The 7,666-nt window shown below is 42.6% G+C and overlaps 1 protein-coding gene across 1 annotated transcript in view; it reads right to left on the bottom strand.

The window, feature by feature from the left end:
• IL12RB2 (interleukin 12 receptor subunit beta 2) overlaps positions 1 to 6,240 on the bottom strand; it is a 97,068-nt gene extending 90,828 nt beyond the window's left edge. The window contains exon 1 of the mRNA XM_017877270.1: positions 6,051 to 6,240. The gene's annotated coding sequence lies outside the window, so the exon portion shown is untranslated. The remainder of the gene's footprint in view (positions 1 to 6,050) is intronic.
• Positions 6,241 to 7,666: the final 1,426 nt, after the last annotated feature.

Below are 7,666 nucleotides of genomic sequence, written 5' to 3' on the forward strand. Positions count from 1 at the left end.
AACAGCTGACATTTCAGTCTGGGCTACCACAGACAACCAAATGACCAAATATGCCTCAAGGCTGGTTGTCATATAAATGCATGTTGTTAATGATCAGGTGACTAAATGAGGCAAAGAACAAAATTCTTCCCTTCTGCCTGCAAAGCTACTTACAGAGATATGTTTTACTGGTAGCAGATCAATATACAGACAACACTTCAGAGGTCATTTATTCCCTACTTTACAAATGGATCACTGTGGCTTAGAAAAAAGAGGGGACTTGTTCAAGTTCATATTAATAGCAAAATCCAGATCAGAACCTCCGTCTCTCTCTCTCTTTTTTCTCTCTGATACAGTCTCATTCTGTCGCCCAAGCTGGAGTGCAATGGTACCATCTTGGCTCACTGCAACCTCCACCTCCTGGGTTCAAGTGATTCTCTTGTCTCAGCCTCCCGAGCAGCTGGGACTACAGGCATGCGCCACCACACATGGCTAGCTAATTTTTGTATTTTTAGTAGAGATGGGGTTTCACCATGTTGGTCAGGCTGGTTTTGAACTGACCTCAGGTGATCCGTCTGCCTTGGCCTCCCACAGTGCTGGGATTACAGGCATGAGCCACCATGCCCGGGCAGTCTCCTGATTTCTAATCCAACATTACTTCTAGATGTGAGACTGCTTGTAATCAATAGCAACTGTAGCAGCATAATACTAAAAATAATGCTAATCTCAACACTATACTAATACTAATGCTGCAATTTTTCGATCTCTTACTATGTTTCAGGCATGATGCTAGGCACCTTACATACAATCTTTATGATACCTATCTAGTAAAGCTTTTATAATGCTTAATGCTTTACTCTTCAGAAGGTTGACTCATTACTTCTGATGCCCACCTCCCTCAAAAGAGGATGAAACAACAAAACTCAGCGCACACACAATATGTAACCGTGTCTAATGCTATTCCACTATGGTAATGGAAAAGGATAATCAAATCAAGTTACCCATTAGCTAACCTTCTCTTCTTCATTAATTTTCCTGAGTTATGGGCATGAAAATGAACTGGTTTTCATTCTAAGTCTACCATTTGGTGAAAGAATGTAACAAGCCATTACATGGGCAAAAGTCCGTCTATCAGGCCCCATTGTCAAGCCAGCCCTATTCATAACGTCATGTTAAATGGCTTGAAGGGGAAGGAAAGTAAAACGCGCAACCTTCTCTACTTTTTCTTCTTTCTATTCAATAGTCCAAGCACTGTTTACATGAGCCAAATTTAACACACACACCTGCTTTCCTTTTTGTGCAGCTGATGAAGCTCCCTGGAATTTTCTCTAATTTCACTGGTAAGCATTTGTAGTCCTATGGTTCCTCTTTAATTTCACCCAAGTACAGGAACTTTCTTTTCTTGCTCAAATTCAGGAGACTTCCGAATTTTTGTTCCTTTTTTTTTTTTTTTCAAATTCAATGTGCTTTCTCCTTTCCCTCTTTATAGCTTATTTTTAAAAACTTCCTTTATGCTTTTCTCTCTTCTATTTTTTCTGGAATGTTGTTTCTGTCAATTCTGTTTGTCTTTATTTCCATTTTAGATATATCCCATTTGACATAATAGACTCCTGAAATATTGTGTGTAAACAAATCACGGTTGAAATGAATTTATCCCACCCCAACCCCTGAATCGTCTGTACTGAGAACTATTTTATCCTATAGATTGAACAAGCATTTATCCAATATAACAGTAAAAAGAAAGAAAGAAACAAGACATGAATGGAGTCTTGGAGAAATAAGACACTTTCAAATAAACTACATGACATTTTTTCTTTCTTTGAATAGCTCCCATAAGCCTAAAACTTTCATGGCAAGTGTTCAATAAAGCTTCAAAAACTCCAGCCTTCTCTGATTCACTCTCTGTATCCTGCTAAACCTGTTGATAAAATAAGCTGTCTTCTATTGGGAAGGATGATGTGCTGGAAAGAGGCCCCGGATGCCATGCCTGTTTCCTCCATTTCTGCCTCTGTCACCATGGCAGCTAACTTCATACTTCAAAGCTTCTTTTCCTTATTTTAAAAATAGCAATTGACCTTTATTGAGAAAATTAAACCTCTTTCACTAACTTTTCTTCCTTAGTTTATTGGAAAGGTTTTTTCTTTGACATCCTCAATCTGGAAGTCTCTGTTTATGGACAATGGAAGGAGGTTTATCCTTGGATCTCGGGTATCCAGGACTTGCAAAGTCCTGGCCAAGTTTTGCTTTACCTTGTAAGCAAACACTGAGTATTTTCATAAAGTACTATAAGGCATTAACATATTAAAACAATTACATTGTTTTGATAATTTTCTAAGAATTTCACAATTGAGATAATTGGAGGCACACTTGGGAGGCGAATTAAAGAACTAAGGGTAGTGATCAGCATCCCACCATGTTTCCCCAGGTTTCTCATATAAATGAAGAATTCAGTCGAAGTCTCTACACTAACAACGCTCCATCTCAGTATCTCGTGATATTTTACTTAATATGTTGCTTTTCCTGCATATAACTGCAAAATAGAGGTTAAAAGATTCTAATTTTAATAATCTTTTGTAGACATTTACTTAGTAGTTTATCACTGTGCAAAGCACATAATTTAGTTGTTAATATTTGGTCAAGTACATAAAGTAATGATTAGTATCCTATTCTACAGATAGAAAAATCTGTAAGTTGACCAAGATAACCCAGAAAAACCACACATAAATCCAGAATGGAATTGGAGTTACATTCTATGCTTCCCTTCTCGCTCCATGAGCACCTGAGAAATAAAAATCCAAGCTTGATGCTCTGTTAGTCTAACTGCTTTCCCTCTTCTATTAGTTTAAATTCTGCAGGAATAGGCTTACCCCCTCATTTATTCTCAGCAAGCATCAGGGCTCCCATGCTGAACCCGCAAAGCTACTACCTCCAAGAGGAATTGAACCATGTTTACTCTCATCACCTCAGTCCAAGCTCCTAGAAGAGCCTCCTGAGCAACTGGAGTAGTAATGAAATGAGCAGTGAATCTGCTCAGGACACCTAAGTCTTGGCTAGGATAATTCTAGTGTATGGCCTGTGACAAATCACTTGACCACTCAGCCTAAGTTTCTTCATCTGTAAAAAGGGAATAAGAACAGCACCTACCGGACGGGCACGGTGACTGAAGCCTGTAATCCCAGCACTTTGGGAGGCTGAGGAGGGCGGATCACGAGGTCAAGAGATTGAGACCATCCTAGCCAACATGGTGAAACCCTGTCTCTACTAAATATACAAAAATTAGCTGGGTGTAGTGCCGTGCACCTGTAATCTCAGCTACTCGGGAGGCTGAGGCAGGAGAATCACTTGAACCCAGGAGGCGGAGGTTGCAGTGAGCTGAGATCGCACCACTGCACTCCAGCCTGGTGACAGAGCAAGACTCCATCTCAAAAACAAAAAACAAACACAAAACCAGCACCTACCTCACAGGATTATTGTGAGGGTTAAATGACAAGCTGTTAGCAGAGTGCCTGGAATATAGCAAGAGCTCAATCAATGTTACCTGTTATTATTATTATGATAAGAAAAAAGGCAGTATAACTTCTTTTCAGTGACACTACGAGAATTAAGTTAGATGGCATAGCTTTTGACTCCTCTCTTTGCCCACTCATCTGGTTTACCACTGAAAGACTGATTTGATTAAAACTAGATTCAATAACTCCTAACTTCATGCCACCTATCATTTAAGACATATTAAGTATTCTCAACATTTTCCCAAACAATTTTGACTTCATAGGTCATGAACTGGGCCTTACATTTCTTTATATTCACTAAGTCTAAGTCCAGCAAATACACTGACCATAATGTACATGTTCAATATTTATTTGGAAAACAAAAACAAACCACTGTTACACTAGCAAAGAGCACCAGAAACTTCCAAGAGAAAAGGAAATTGTATAAGACTTCTTTTGGGATTTGGCTTTCTTTTTTTTGAGACGAAGTTTCATTCTTGTCGCCCAGGCTGGAGTGCAGTGGCGCGATCTCTGCTCACTGCAACCTCTGCCTCCTGGGTTCAAGTGATTCTCCTGCCTCAGCCTCCCGAGTAGCTAGGATTACAGGCGTGTGCCATGATGCCCTGTTAATTTTTGTATTTTCAGTAGAGATGGGGTTTCACTATGTTGGCCAGGCTACTCTCAAACTCCTGACCTCAGGTGATCCGCCCGCCTTGGCCTCCCAACGTGCTGGGATTATAGGCATGAGCCACCGCGTCTGGCCATTCTGCACAAATTTATATGTAGGAGTTGATAGCAGTGCTGTGAGTGTAATTACAAAGATGACAAATAATTTAGTAGAGAGCAAAGCAGGTGAAGCAATACAAAAATAAGTCCACAGTTGAGAAATGATGCCCCATACCTACTGTACTTGGATGATTCTTCTACCTTAAAAATTATACATGTGCTTTAGAATTTTTTTTCACACTAAAACTCATTCTAACACAGGAAAGATTCTGTTTGTCAAAGTTTGGGAATTTATCAGCTTATATAACCATCATGACATTCAAGAGGCATGACATATGGAAAAGAGCATATTACAAACTTTTCTGGAGCCTGTTGTGCCTTAAAGATAGTGTAATGTATTGAGGATTTCACATTAAAATAGGGAAGAAAGTGTTAGCTCTTAGCCCCTAAGGTCCTTTTAGTGGACCTTAGTGTTTGACTTTAGTGTTGGACAGAGAAACAGGGCACTGGACCATTCCTATTAATGGAAAATGAGAATCCAACATTTGTTTGCTCAAGTGGAGGTGGGTATAAGGTTCTGAGCCAGAGAGGTGGAAACAGAAGGAACACAGTTTTGAGCCGGAAACCTGTAACTCTAACTGTGTGAAACATGTAAGTTTCCACATCTGTAAAATGGGAATACTAATAACAGTTTCACTATGTTTTTAAGGAATTAGATAATGTATATTCAAGAACCAAATACCTAGTAGGTGCTCAACAAAGATGTTCATCTACACAGAGCACACACATAGTAGATGATAACAATTATCTAGAGTTTTAAAAATGGAGAAAAAAGGACTAATTTTGCCCTGTTCTTTATATATATGTGCATATATATTTAATATGTATATATTTATATATGTATATATAATATGTATATATTTTTATATGTGTATGTATGTATGTATTTTTAAGACAGAGTCTCACTCTGTTGCTCCGTTGCCTAGGCTGGAGTGCAGAGGCCCCATCTTGGTTCACTGTAACCTCTGCCTGCCGGGTTCAAGCAATTCTCCTGCCTCAGCCTCCGGAGTAGCTGGGATTAGGGCGTGAGCCACCGTGCCGGGCCCCTGTTCTTAAACAAGATCTATTAGTATGCTTTTAGGTTACTATTTGTAAAACCTGGATCTAATGGTACAGATACATAATCCCGTACAATGCTGACACTGATATTTAGTGTGTCCCAGGGAGGTGAGAAGGACCTCATAGTTCACAAAGGAAGAGGCATTTCACAGAAGAGAAAACTGAGGCTGGCCAATTTGCTTGCACCAGAGCATTGCTAGTAACTGGCCAGCAGGGTCAGTCCAGAGGTCACAGGAAAGCCTGAGACAGGGATAGTTCACCCTTATCCGAGACTATGGAAGGCCCCCCCAGTATCTTACATTAGATACATTTTCAAGCAACGGGAGCCACGCCTGTGGGCCTGAACCAGGGCTGGACCCTCAGGGGTGCCCTCTGCCCTTTCCCAGTCGCTGTCCCCTCTCTTCCGTGTGAGCCCACCGCTCTGTGCCCGGCCCGGAGAGTACCTTGGAGGCTCAGTCCGCGCGCTCCCTCCCCTGCATCCAGCCAAACCACAACCCAGTACCTCCAAGTGAACATCTGTGCCCAGGGCGTTAGGACTGTGATGAAGAGAAGCCATCTGAAATCATATTGGAAGACTTAAAAAATAATATACATTTTTTCATTTTCTTAAAGAGAGAAGACGTCGCCGAAGTCTCCTCGGGAAGACGCGAGGCACGGAATCCCGGGCACGCAAACACCCCGCTGGTCCGGGATCCTGGGGTTCCCTCTGTCCCCCACCCCGAGCCACTTGTCACTCACCGTGTGTCGTCTGCCCGCGGGCGCGGTCCCGGGCCTGCGGGGACCGGGTGGCTCCGGTGCTCTGGGCCGCACGTGTCGCGCTCTCCGCTGGTGCTCGGGCGTTCCCGGTGCCAGCGCCCGCCCTCCAGCCTCCGCTCCCGCCGCCCCCGCGCCACCGACTCCGGGGTGGGCGCTGCAGCGCCGAGGTGCGGGGAGCTGGCGGCGAGTGGTGGTAGGTCTGGGGCTGGGGCTGGGACTGGGGCTGGGGCCGGGGCTGGGCGGTGGCAGCCGGGCGGAGAGAGCTCGCTTCTCTGTGAGCGAGTTCAGCGCCGGACGCGCAGCCGGGCGGGCGCTGTGGTTTCCACCGCGCGGGTCGAAGCGGGCTCGGGTGGGATTCTGCCACCTGTGGGCTCTGTTGTGTCGCCTTGAGCAAGATAATTCTCTCTCCACGGTCAGATTCCCTTCATATAAAATGCGGATAATAAAGCCTGTCTCATAAGACGGAGCAAAGGTTGACCGAGGTGAGGTGCGTTTATGCACCTATATGATAGGCGCTACAAAATCATGTTCTCAGCGTTCACAGACACAGAGAAGTGGCACTTTGTTGACAGTCATCAGGGAACTTTCCTCGCAGATGTCCTTTCTCTGTGCTCTGCACCGCCCAGCTCTTACCACACCTGAGCGCCAAAGCTTCCCAAGTGGACTGCTCACAAGACCGCCCACTGGAGTGCGGGCAGAACATACTGGAACTTCCATTTGTATTTGCCATCTAAAAAATGAGAAAAAAGTTAAACCCGAAGAGATGGCGTGTCACCACTCCCGTATAGGTCCCATGTTACAAGTGGTGCTCTCAGGGAAGAGGGAAAACTGCCCACAGTGCAGAGGGGTTAGCAGCTGTGCCTTTATCTATGACAATATTACTTAAAAAAAAAAAAACAAACAAACAAGCAAACAAACAAAAAAACACGTTTATTTAAATTTATGGAGAGAGAATCTCACTCTGTTGCCCAGGCTAGTCTCAAACTTCTGGCCTCAAGCAATCCTCCCGCCTTGGCATCCCAAATTGCGGGGATTACAGGCCTGAGCCTCAGCGCCCGTCAACAAGATTCCTTTAAATCTAAGACTTCCTTAATTATAAGACATACCATTATTTATGCACTAGTAAGAAATAAAAAGAACGGCCAGGTAACCAACGACAATGCTTTCTCAACATTTAGAATCTTTTAGACTAAAATTTTATTTAGTTTAGAGATTTTATTTATTTAGATATCTCTAAATAAACTTTAGATTTTAGACATACGTATATTACCTATCGAATTTTTTTTTTTTTTTTTTTTTTAAGAGTTCCCTGCTGTGGTCTCCGGAGTTTTCTTCTAGTCCACTGAGCCCAATCCAGGTTTGCTGAGCTTGCACAAGAGGACAACTACATACCACACTTCTGGGCATTACCTTAAAACCGCTCCCAAATGAGATGTTAAATATGAAAAATGTACATCTTAGAGTCAATAATGTACAGTAGGTTGTCTTTATGGGATTCTGACATATTGTAGTTTACAGGCTTTAGTAGTTTATCTACATGAATAATTTTACTAAAATCTTTTAAATTGTAAAATCTTAGTATTACTTTGTAATGAGAT

The sequence above is a fragment of the Rhinopithecus bieti genome, unplaced genomic scaffold, assembly GCF_001698545.2.
Source record: "Rhinopithecus bieti isolate Rb0 unplaced genomic scaffold, ASM169854v2 scaffold_6380, whole genome shotgun sequence".
In the NCBI taxonomy this organism is placed as follows: domain Eukaryota; kingdom Metazoa; phylum Chordata; class Mammalia; order Primates; family Cercopithecidae; genus Rhinopithecus; species Rhinopithecus bieti.